Below are 13,162 nucleotides of genomic sequence, written 5' to 3'. Positions count from 1 at the left end.
GTCCTCATAAGTAGGAATTTAAAAGCAATTATAACAGACATGTTTTCATTTATATCAATAAATGTCATCATAAAAAGCCAAATGACATGAAATGACTCACTAAACTTTGTTTATAAATAATAGTCAATTGTAAGACCAATGCTAAATCCTATATGTTATCATCTTATCTACCCGACCGATTTTCATGATTGAGGTCTCAAATTGAAGGTATACACGCACAAATTTGCCATCAAGCATTGGCATATATTTATCTATAATCCCACTCGGCTAATACTTAAAAGAAATTTGCTCCCCATGTATTTCTTATGGGAGTTAAATTTGGTTTTTCAAGGATTTCACATCAAGCTTCGGCATATAGGCTATTTACCTACTGTGTTACTCGACCAAAAAATATAATTTGATTCATTTTTTAATTCTTACTTCAATTTAAGATGTATTTCACCAGTTAGTTATAATTATATAATCCTATATATTTTGGTCTCAGAACCTTCAGTGAAATACCGGCTTTCATTTAAGCTATTCGATATTCAAATCGAACGAGTTTCAAGCAAACGCAGGGTTAATAACCAACATAAAAATCATTTTTCATAAGGCTTTTCTATTATTAAAAATCAATCTCTCCAGTATTGTTTGTGTTTTTTTATGTTTTAGCCTCAAAATAATCAGTAAATTATAGGCATTAATTTGAGCTATTGATCGTTTGAATCAGTTAAGCTCAAGATACTGGATTACTCAATCAAAAGTCATCAATTTGATTATTTTTCGGATATATAATATTTATTTTAACGCTGCTGAGCAGCATGGGTCCTCTAGTATTTAATATAAAATGTAAATTAAATAAATTTTCTTCACCAATATCATGTATTATACAGGTTGGAAAAAAAGTCCGAGGACAGTAAAATATTTCAAAAAGTAATAAAGGTGGAGCTTCAAAACTTGGTACACAGTTATTGGGCATTGAAATTATTTTAACACATTATTCAGTGATATGCTACCTCCTTGAGCGATGGCCCAATAGGAGTCAGAAGAAACTCTTACATGTAACGATAGGTTTACATGCACAATCAAATTAAAGGTCTTTGTTAGTAAAATACAATGCCGCAAATTTGAACTAAACCGGACATTAAAGTTAAAAAAAAAACCTGCCTCAGCAAACCTGATGACTAAGCAAACTTCTATTTATCTGAATTGATTTCAATTAAATCTATTTTCATGGTTTTTAATAAAGTTATAAATAAATCAAATGTTTATAAATATAATACAAAATACAACTATTTCATAAATTTAACTTATCAGTTTAGTTTCGCTTAGAACTATCAACATCTATAACAAGTTTCATTAGTAAAGATGTCACACCAGAAGTCAGTTTTTCATAGGCTGTAACTCCTATACAAGTGGGTTTATCAAAAAAATTTCAAGAATAAAAAAAATTTTAAACTGCATGTTCCATCCCAAAACTTAATAATAATTGTAGCTGTTATCCAGTTATGGCTGTGAAAAGAAAACTGCTTACGTATTAATATATGGATTAATCTTTTAAGTAAAAAAGGGAACAGCTGATTTTCAGACCTACAAAGACCTGCTTTGTATTGCCCAAAATGACGAAGACAGGTGGCATTTCGGCGTTGGACAGCAATACAAAGCTTTTAGCCTCCAATTAATGTTTGTAAAACGGCCAAAAACGTAATATAGTGAAAAAATTTGATTTTTGATGATGTGAAGTATTGAAAGTTGTTTTAAAACCACCAAAAATGTACTTATTCTTGGTTTCTTCATTTAATTTTTTGCACCAACATTATGTTAGACCAATATGATGTACTTGAACTAGTAAAAATTGTTTTAAATTGTTTAATCATAATTAGACCTAAATAAATGTGTTAATAAAGTGTGATATTTTTCAGATGTGTTGCTAGATAAGCCCAGTATTCGTTCAACTGCATCATTTAACAAGTCCTACAAAAAAGATTAATAGATAAAGGTACAAGGCTTATTGATTAGTCGACCCTTCTGATTATTATGGTATTATAAGATTATCTATTAAGTTTCACAAAGACAGAAATTGGAAAATTACAAATGTTAAAACACACTAAAAAGCCTCTGCTTAAGTGTCCAATATGTGGGGAAAACATTTTTAACTCAGTTAGGAATGAAGGTTCATATATTGTATCACACAGGCGAGCGCCCCTTTAAATGTTTGATGTGTGACAAAACCTTTACCCAGAAACATAATGCAAAGCGTCATGTGTTGACACACACAGGGAAGAAACCTTATAAGTGCACTACCTGTGAAAGATCATTTTCATACAAATATCACTTGATGTCACATATGTTGTCAGTTCATACAGAAGAGAAACCTTATAAGTGTACTAAATGTGGAAAATCCTTTCCATCAACACTCATTTATAACAGACATGTATTAATACATAGCAATGAGCGTCCTCATAAGTGCAACACATGTGGAAAATCCTTTTCATGCAAATACAATTTGAAGTCACATAACTTACATTGTCTGTTCATAAAGAAGAGAGACCTCACAAGTGCAACACATGTGGAAAATCCTTTTTATACAAACACATTTTGAAGTCACATACATTGTCCGTTCATACAGAAGAGAGGCCTCATAAGTGCAACACATGTGGAAAATCCTTTTTCTACAAACACATTTTGAAATCACATACATTGTCCTTTCATTCAGAAGAGAGACCTTATAAGTGTACCACATGTGGAAAATCCTTTCCATCAACACTCATTTATAACAGACATGTATTAATACATAGCAATGAGCGTCCTTATAAGTGCAACACATGTGGAAAATCCTTTTTATACAAACACATTTTAAAGTCACATACATTGTACGTTCATACAGAAGAGAGACCTCATAAGTGCAACACATGTGGAAAATCCTTTTTATACAAACACATTTTGGAGTCACATACATTGTCCGTTCATACAGGAGAGGGACCTTACAAGTGCGCAACGTGTGGAAAATCCTTTGCACACAAATCCTATTTGAAGTCACATACATTGTCAGTTCATACAGAAGAGAAACCTTGTAAGTGTACAACATGTGGAAAATCCTTTAAACACAAACACAGTTTGAAGGTACATATATTGTCAATTCATACAGAAGAGAAACCTTATAAGTGCACAACATGTGGAAAATCCTTTAACCGTAAAGACGGTTTGAACGTACATATATTGTCAATTCATACAGAAGAGAAACCTTATAAATGCACAACATGTGGAAAATCCTTTGTATAAAAATTTATGTTGAAGTCGCATATATTGTCGGTTCATACAGAAGAGAGTCCTCATTAATGCACCACATATGAGGAAAGTCTTTTGCATATATAAGCAATTTGATAGAACATACATTGGTTCATACAGAAGAGAGACAACAACAACAAAATACAAGTGCAATACAAAGTACAAGTGCTCTAAACGTGAAAAATCCTTTAACCGCAAAAACAGTTAGAAGGTACATAATATTGTCAATTCATACAGAGCAACCTTATAAGTGCACAACATGTTGAAAATCCTTTAAACACAAAAATATCTTCCTACAGTCACCCGACAAAGTTGGCTTCCTTGTACTGTTTATAGTACAGAAAGCGGCTAATAGCTGCATATTTATACTTTGTCGTACGGTTTATACTTTGGCGCACATCAGGATTCCAACAAAACAACATAAAACAGCGTGGTTCTATTATACACGTAATCCATGTACGCTTGGAAATAGGTTGGCAACACTTAAAGAAAAATAATACTATGAGCAGCTGATTGACTATTATAACTACGATTTGTGTTTATAGTTTATGTTCTCTTTTCGGTATTTCTGAACTTTCTGGACTTTTCTCTTAAACGTTTTTTAAACATTCCTACGATCTTAATAAACAAGAAAATACCTTTAAAGCATTTTTTTAGGTGCGGAAACCACTGCAAATTACAAAATCATACGGAACTATTTTCTCAAGTCGCGGAGCACATTGCTTGCCGAGGGAAAATAGCGGAGTGATACGGACCGGTGACTACCTTTTTCTACATATTTCTAGAACTACCTATTACTACCTATAGACTACCTATTTCTCTAGGGCACCTTTTTGTGTTGCCAGCTAAACTTAAAAACGTGTTGTGTAGTGTTTGAAAGACTAATTATTTATATGCTTTTTAGTGACTTTAGGAAAAATATAATGTGTGTATCACGAATGCAAAAGGCCTTTGCTGCACTCGAGATCATTCCGCATGTGCCACTTTGCTCACTAAAATAACTATTGAAGTTACATACATTGTCAATTCAATTCATACAGAAAAGAAACCTTATGAGTGCACTTCATGTGGAAAATCCTTTGTATCAACATTCCTTTATTACAGACATGTATTAATACATAGCAATGAGCGTCCTCATAAGTGATCTACATGTTGGAAATCCTTATACAAATGTCCTTTTTTTACAAATATATATGTATTCATTCTTGACAATCTAATTTTGGTCTTATTCATTTCCACAACTGATGAGTCCTCATAAGTAGGAATTTAAAAGCAATTATAACAGACATGTTTTCATTTATATCAATAAATGTCATCATAAAAAGCCAAATGACATGAAATGACTCACTAAACTTTGTTTATAAATAATAGTCAATTGTAAGACCAATGCTAAATCCTATATGTTATCATCTTATCTACCCGACCGATTTTCATGATTGAGGTCTCAAATTGAAGGTATACACGCACAAATTTGCCATCAAGCATTGGCATATATTTATCTATAATCCCACTCGGCTAATACTTAAAAGAAATTTGCTCCCCATGTATTTCTTATGGGAGTTAAATTTTGTTTTTCAAGGATTTCACATCAAGCTTCGGCATATAGGCTATTTACCTACTGTGTTACTCGACCAAAAAATATAATTTGATTCATTTTTTAATTCTTACTTCAATTTAAGATGTATTTCACCAGTTATAATTATATAATCCTATATATTTTGGTCTCAGAACCTTCAGTGAAATACCGGCTTTCATTTAAGCTATTCGATATTCAAATCGAACGAGTTTCAAGCAAACGCAGGGTTAATAACCAACATAAAAATCATTTTTCATAAGGCTTTTCTATTATTAAAAATCAATCTCTCCAGTATTGTTTATGTTTTTATATGTTTTAGCCTCAAAGTAATCAGTAAATTATAGGCATTAATTTGAGCTATTGATCGTTTGAATCAGTTAAGCTCAAGATACTGGATTACTCAATCAAAAGTCATCATTTTGATTATTTTTCGGATATATAATATTTATTTTAACGCTGCGGAGCAGCATGGGTCCTCTAGTATTTAATATAAAATGTAAATTAACTAAATTTTCTTCACCAATATGTATTATACAGGTTAGATAAAAAGTCCCGGGACAGTTAAATATTTCAAAAAGTAATAAAGGTGGAGCTTCAAAACTTGGTACTCAGTTACTGGGCATTGAAATTATTTTAACACATTATTCAGTGATATGCTACCTCCTCGAGCGATGGCCCAACAGGAGTCAGAAGAAACTCTTACATGTAACAATAGGTTTATATGCACAATAAAATTAAAGGTCTTTGTTAGTAAAATACAATGCCGCAAATTTGAACTAAAAGGGACATTAAAGTAAAAAAAAACCCCGCCGCAGCAAACCTGACGACTAAGCGAATTTCTATTTGTCTGAATTGATTTCAATTAAATCTATTTTCATGGTTTTTAATAAAGCTTAAATAAATAAAATGTTTATTAACATCATACAAAATACAACTATTTCATAAATTTAACTTATCAGTTTCGCTCAGAACTATCATCATCTATAACAAGTTTCATTAGTAAAGATGTGGACATTACATCATAGAGAATAGACCATTATAGTGGTCTATTGTATGTGATTACGTACATATGCTTTGTATCGGTATTTTTTTTTCTGTGTTAAATTTTAAACATTTAACATAATTATGAAAAAAATTGTTTTCAAGCGAGTGTTATACATCCAAATATCTCAAAACACTGCTAGAAGTAATTGTTCGTAAGCCCTAAAAGCAACCATCGATTTCGACGGGTTTCACCTAGTTTCATTGAAAAGTATTAAAGTATTACAAGCTTGTAAGTAACATAGTATCTGTCTCTGCAGCTTGTATATTTAAGATATTTAATTTTTTCCTAAAAATTATAAATAACTACGATATTTCATTTGATACGGGTAAAAATTCATGCACAAAGATAAGATACGATATAGGTATCGATACATTCCGTTCTAATACATATCACTACGCAGGATCAACACATTGACCAGTATCACACATCATTACTCATAGGTAGGCTAACATGGTAACAAAATGCTATGTACAGACTTTCTGATAAGGCACTATCAAGTATTAATAAGGTTTTTTAGTGTAACCTGTTGTATAAAAATAAGGATGCATTTCACGACATCCAAGGGTAACCACATAGAATAATATGAGTCAGTGTCACAACATCCAAAGTAAAATTTTTGGGCTGTCTCATGATGTCCAATAGTCTATGAAATATTTGACTGTTGCATGATGTTCAAATCTCATGTCCAAAAGTACAGCAACTGCAATAAACATACTGTAGTCTTTCTACAAGCTCTGGATGTCATGAGATTGGTCGTCGTGAAACAGCGCACTTAACACTCTTCAAAATGTAGCAGTTGCACCATGTCCAAAGCCGCTGCCAGTTTCACAGCGTCCAATAGCTCAGCGCTGTCCCACCACGTCCAGAGCCCCTGCACATCGTGAATACTTTTTTACCGACTGTAGTACATACTAACCTAACCTAACCTAGCTCCGTAAGCAAGAGCTCTAGACGTCGTGAGACAGGTCTGAGTTATTGATCGTCGTGCAACTGGCAGCGGCTTTGGACATTTTAGTTTGGACAGGCGTGTGTGACTACAATCAAATAAGAATCTATTTCAGCCAAATATTAGGTAATGAGTAGCCTACATAACAGTTTAATGTTGGCAGCACTTACTTACCCTACCATGGTTGATATAAATACCCCCACCTCAGCAAACCTGCACACTAAGCCAATTTCCATTTACCTGGCTGAATTTCTACTAAAATATTCCCTCAAAATTATTGGATTCATTTCCTATTTAAATAACACTAGAGAACCCATGCTGCTCTGCAGCTTTGAAATAAATATCATATCCAAGAAATAATCAAATTTATGTTGATAGCTTAGAATTAAATAAACAAAATTTCCAAATTTGACTAATGAAATGAAAAAGTGCTTTATTTAACAAAAGATAACCGGTTTACAATCATTCATGACTAGTAAAGAGCCTAACTATAACAATTACAGTACAAAATTAAATGGCCTAGCAGTTAAAACAATGGTCTTTTGGACCGTCTGTTGGTTGGCATATACTAAAACAAGCATCTTTTTACTTTCTCCCCCTATACCATAGTATATGGAGAAAGTATTGTTTTCGTCAACATTTTTTGAGTTTGAGTTTTAAAAAAGTGGTTTTCGAAGTGATGTCTGTGTGTGTGTGTGTGTGTGTGTCTGGATGTGTACAGAGCTACAGACCACACCTCTAGTCCGATTTTGATGAAATTTGGTATGTTGGTACCAATCCAGGTGTTTTTTTAAATTTTTTTTTATTTTTTTTAATGTAGATTTTCACAGAAAACCCCATAAAAAACGGAAAAATCGGATTTTTTCAAAAACGGCCCAAACGATTTTGATACAAATTTAGTAAGTTGTAGCACTTTAAATTCTGAACAAAATGGTAGAACTCCCATTTCTGTAAAAATTACGGTTTAAAAGTTATTGTAAATTATGTTATTTTCCCATAAAATAAGAGAAAATCGTATTTTCGAAAGAAACCCATTTAGATTGAAATGTTGTAACTGACTGATCAGGTATACTGATGTTTGGGCACTTCTAGACGAACTAGAGACATGAAACTTTCGGTGTTTTGTAGATCTAGTGCCCAAACCCCCGGGAAAATTCCGAAAAGTAGCATTTTCCCCTTTCAACCCCCCCTAAATTAACAATTTCCCCCCCAATGTTATTCTTATGGGAAATAACATTGAAAAATACCGACTTTCGTACGCTCATCTGAACCGTTTAGAAACGTGCTAGAGACTTTGAATTTGCGTAGTATTGCACTATGGGATCTTACGTTACCGGTGAAATTCGTAAAAACCCCATTTTCAAAATTCAACCCCCCCCCAAAAAAATTCCATTAAAATCCCAGTTTTTGGAAAAACATGTTTTCTTAAAACGGCTACAGCTCGAAAACGGTAAGAGCTAGATTCAATTTGAGGAAAAAACGTAGGTTCGGAATGAAATTTTCTACAAGACACTATTAAGGGTTTTTCGAAAATCGCACTCCTTCACCTTCAAAAAACGCCCTACTTCCAAAAATTGTGAAAATTCTCAAATTTTTTGTAAATTTACGTCTAGGTACCAAACCACCCCGGAAAAAATATACTCTTTCTGAAATACCTAGCAACTGCAAAGTTATAAGTTTTAAACACAGAAAATTTTCGCAGACTAAATCCTGTCCCCCCTCCCCCGAGGAACATTCCCACAACCCCCAAACAAAAAAGGGGGCCTGGGGCGAGTCTTCTAAATACTATAATCCCGCATATAGTTCAAGCAAATAAGTCCAAATTAGGAAAAATAGAGGAACAAATCTATGTATTCCCAATTTTTTCAAAAATGTGTCGGGGAGGGTCCCCTAATGAATATATGATAGGTGAGAATAAAATCACCCTGCCGCTCTCTGGTGGTGGGAGGTGTAAATGTTCCAATTTGCGGTTTTTTACTTATAACTTGAAAACGGCGTGTCGTAGCTTAAATTGTTCACTGTAAAAGTTAAAGCTTATTAAATTTTCTACAACTTTGATTGTATACATTATTAGTAAAAGACGCATAGTTTCTGAGATATCTGCGCTCAAAAAAATATAATGTTCGAAAAAAGATTTTCATCTCACATTTTTCGTTAAAATCTAATTTTATCTTCTTTCTTGTTATTTTTCAGAAATATTGACGGAAAAAAGGTTGTAGAGAATTAAATTTACTTCAATAATATATACAAATATGTAAATAGATAAGATGTAGGTATAAAGTTACAGCGTTTTTAAGATTAAAAGAGAAAATCATGAATTACACAAATAGTCGCAAAGTTTTGATTTTTTATCATTGCACGATTTGTATGGTTTCTGATAATTGTTTAGGCCAAATATAAGTATATTTAAGGTAAAAATTGGTAATAGTTATGTAAATAACAATTTGACAAAATAAAATGGTTATCTATTTATTACGATGATCCAAGTTAAAACAATTAAAACATACAAAATAAATTCATATTTAATTATAGAACTGATGTTGACTGAGCCTTTGTTCTTGCAAAAACAAAGGCTAAGGTAACATTAGTTCTATAATTAAATATTCTAGTTCTTGCCACTGAGAAATATATCACAAATTCATGTTATGATAAAGATTGATCTTATTCTTTTCATTGTCTTCTTCCTCATCATCTTCACATTGTACAGAGATTGTTGCATGGTTCAGGCAAGCTCCCTCACAGGTACATACCCGGGAACAGTGGATGCCGGCTTTTCTGCATCCACACCTGGATCCACATTCAGTAGGCTCAGTCAACATTAGTTCTATAGGTAATTAAATATGAATTTATTTTGTATGTATTAATTGTTTTAACTTGGATCATCTAATCTTAAAAACGCTGTAACTTTATACCTACATCTTATCTATTTACATATTTTTGTATATTATTGAAGTAAATTTAATTCTCTACAACCTTCTTTCTGTCAATATTTCTGAAAAATAACAAGGAAGGAAAAAAAAGATTTTAACGAAAAATGTGAGATGAAAATATTTTTTCGAACATTATATTTTTTTTAGTGCAAATATCTCAGAAACTATGCGTCTTTCACTAATAATGTATATGATCAAAGTTGTAGAAAATTTAATAAGCTTTAACTTTTACATTGAACAATTTAAGCTACGACACACCGTTTTCAAGTTATAACTAAAAAACCGCAAATTGGGGCATTTACAACTCCCACCACCAGAGAGACATATATTTGTTCCTCTATTTTTCTTAATTTGCTTGGGCTAATATGTAACTAAGGGATACAAATTCTAGACCACTTCTAGATGAGCTAGAGACTTGAAATTTTCGGTGGTCGTAGGTCTAGTGCCCAAACCCCCGGGAAAAATCCGAAAAGTCGCATTTTCAAATTTTAACCCCCCCCGAAATTTCGAATTACCCCCCCCATGCTATTCTTATGGGAAATAACATTGAAAAATATCGACTTTCGTACGCTCATCTGAACCGCTTAGAAACATGCTAGAGACTTGAAATTTGGTAGTATTGTAGTATGTGATCTTAAATTAACGGTTGAGTTTGCAAAAGTCCTATTTTCAAATTTTAACATCCCCAAAAATCCAAAATGGCGGACCTCTGAAAATGAAAAAACACGTTTTTTTTTACGGCTGTAGCTCGGAAACGGTAAGAGCTAGAAAAGATTTGAAAGAATTTTCATAAACAGGAATTAAATTTTCTACAAAACCCTCTTAGGCGTTTTCCGAAAATCGCACTCCTTCAGCTTAAAAAACGCAATACTTTAAAAATTTGGTAAATTTCATTAAATTTCTATCGGGTTTCGCAATATTTTTGTACCTAAATAATTCTTTTTTGCAAATATTATTAATGCTTTGTATCCTCCTTAGTAGACTTTAAATTTTACTCATTAAGTGTTTTTTCGTAACTTTACTCCTTAACCCCCAAAACTTAGGTTTAATCTCAAATTTGAAGGTTTTTTACCACTTTTACGAGCCCCATGTTATTCTTATGGAGAATAACATTGTAAGTGGCCGACTTTGGTGTGCTCATCTGAACGGTTTAGAAACGTGATAGAGACTTGAAATTTGGCAGTAACGTAGTATGTGATCTTAAATTAACGGTGAAATTTGCAAAATTTCCATTTTCAATTTTAACCACCCCAAAAAATCCAAAATGGCGGACCTCTGAAAACGACAAAACACGTTTTTTTTCAAACGGCTATAGCTTGAAAACGATAAGAGCTAGAAAAGATTTGAATGAATTTTCACAGTCAGGAATAAAATTTTCTTCAAGACACTATTAAGCGTTTTTCGAAAATCGCACTCCTTTACCTTCAAAATACGCCCTACTTTCAAAATTTGGTAAATTTTTTTAACATTTTTAACGATTTTCGCTAATTTTTAAAACCTAAGTAAATTATTTTTTTCCAAATATTATTAATGCTTCGTATTTACTCTGGTTTACTTTAAATTTTAGTAATACTATATTTTTTATAACTTTACTTCTTGACCCCCAAAACATAGGTTTAATGTCAAAATTTGAAAGTTTTTACGAGCATCATGTTATTCTTAAGGTGGAATAAAGTTGAAATTTAATGACTTTGGTATGGTCATCTGAATCGTTTAGAAACTAGCTAGAGACTTGAAACTTTATAGCATTGCATTATGGGATCGTAAATTAACGGTGAATTTTACCCCACCCAAAAATCCAACATGGCGGACATCTAAAAACGACAAAAAAAGTTTTTTTACGGCTATAGCTTGAAAACGGTAAGAGAGATTTTCTTGTTTCTGTTTTGTATTGTTTCTATTTATTTGTTTGTTAGTTATAAGTTATTGTTACTTATAATATGACGAGAGTTGTTCTGAAAAGCAGTTGTACTGAGAAACGCTTGATCAATAAAGGCATTTTTATTTATTTATTTATTATAGCTAGAAAAGATTTGAAAAAATTTTAATCGTCAGGAATTACATTTTCTACAAACCCTCTCAAACGTTTCCGAAACTTTCACCCCTTCACCCTTTAATAAACGTCCTACTTTCTAAAATTTTTAAAATCCTTTTAAGTCTTTTTTTGGTTTTCGCTACCGTTTCCTACCTCTGCAATTTGTTTTTACAATTATTATAATTGCTTTGTATTTTCCTTAGTCTACCTTAAATTTTACACTCTACATGCTTTTTCGTAACTTTACTCCTTAACCCCTAAAACTTAAGTTTAATGTCAAAATGTGAAATATTTTTATACATTTTCAAAGTTTTAAAAGGACTCTTTCCATGTTATATGGGCACAAGGGTATTGAAACTATACACACTTTACTGTATTAGAGCTAACACCAAGGTGAATATAAAATGAACCATATCAAAATCCCCCCCCCCCCCTACAAAATCGATTTCTCCCCTTATATCTTTCCTACTGTCACTACAGGTGCATCGTTCTAAATCACGTTTACCCCCTTCTAGATTAGCTGGAGATTGAAATTTGGCACCATTTTAGGTCTTGAGCTCTTATTTCAAACTGACATCTACAATAATAACCCCCCCCCCCCCCAATGTTATTCTTACAGGTGCATCGGTCTAAAACACGTTTACCCATTTATAGATTAGCTGGAGATACTGAAATTTGGCCCAATTGTAGGATTTGCACCCTTTTCGGAAATTGACATTTTAAATTAATAATAACCCCCTTCCAAAATATTGACTTCCTCCATGTCATTCCTACAAGTGCATCGGTCTAAATCACGTTTACCCACTTCTACATAAACTGGAGATCTGAAATTTGGCACGATTGTAGGTCTTTAGGTCTTGTGTCCCTCTTCAAAAGTGACGTTTTACAATAACAACCCCCCCCCCCCCAGAAATAAAAAATTCCCTCTCCCCCAAACAAACTAGACAATTTTTCAAAGTAAAATTTTCCTATAATAACCATTTTTTAAGTTATTCTTATGGGACATAACTTTTTAAGCTTCTGACTTTTTAAGCCTTTTAAAAACTACTTTTCGGTAATAACCATCTTACAGTATTTTTATTTGTATTGCCTTCTTGACTTCTTTACGCTTCTTGGTCTTGGCCTTTCACCACCTTCCCCCCAAGTTTTGAATTCCCCCCTTTTATTTTTATAGGGAATAATTTTGAAAGTGGCCGTTAGATATTATTGTTACTAGAGATTTTAGTAGGATGTAGTAAGTAATCTGATAAGTCAACACCCCACAATGGGGGACTGGGGCTAGACTCTAATCTACTAATGACGACGAACAGCTAGGGGGCCTGGGGGCGGAGCCCCCAGCGAGCCAAAGGCGAGTTAGTATGTG

The 13,162-nt window shown here is 32.8% G+C and overlaps 1 protein-coding gene and 1 pseudogene across 1 annotated transcript in view; both read left to right on the top strand.

Annotated features, from left to right (window-relative positions):
* Positions 1–13,162, top strand: part of LOC128993007 (gastrula zinc finger protein XlCGF49.1-like) — a gene marked incomplete at its 3' end in the record, with an annotated part of 52,623 nt that overhangs the window by 10,313 nt on the left and 29,148 nt on the right. Inside the window, exon 3 of the mRNA XM_054416758.1 lies at positions 1,902–1,978. The remainder of the gene's footprint in view (positions 1–1,901; positions 1,979–13,162) is intronic.
* On the top strand, positions 2,015–4,021 carry LOC128992744 (gastrula zinc finger protein XlCGF8.2DB-like; annotated as a pseudogene).

This window comes from Macrosteles quadrilineatus, unplaced genomic scaffold (assembly GCF_028750875.1).
Source record: "Macrosteles quadrilineatus isolate MER2022 unplaced genomic scaffold, UCM_ALF_1.0 Scaffold_4__1_contigs__length_99947679, whole genome shotgun sequence".
NCBI lineage: Eukaryota > Metazoa > Arthropoda > Insecta > Hemiptera > Cicadellidae > Macrosteles > Macrosteles quadrilineatus.
Note: the sequence above shows the minus strand (reverse complement) of the source record. Positions and strands in the feature narration are given on the sequence as shown.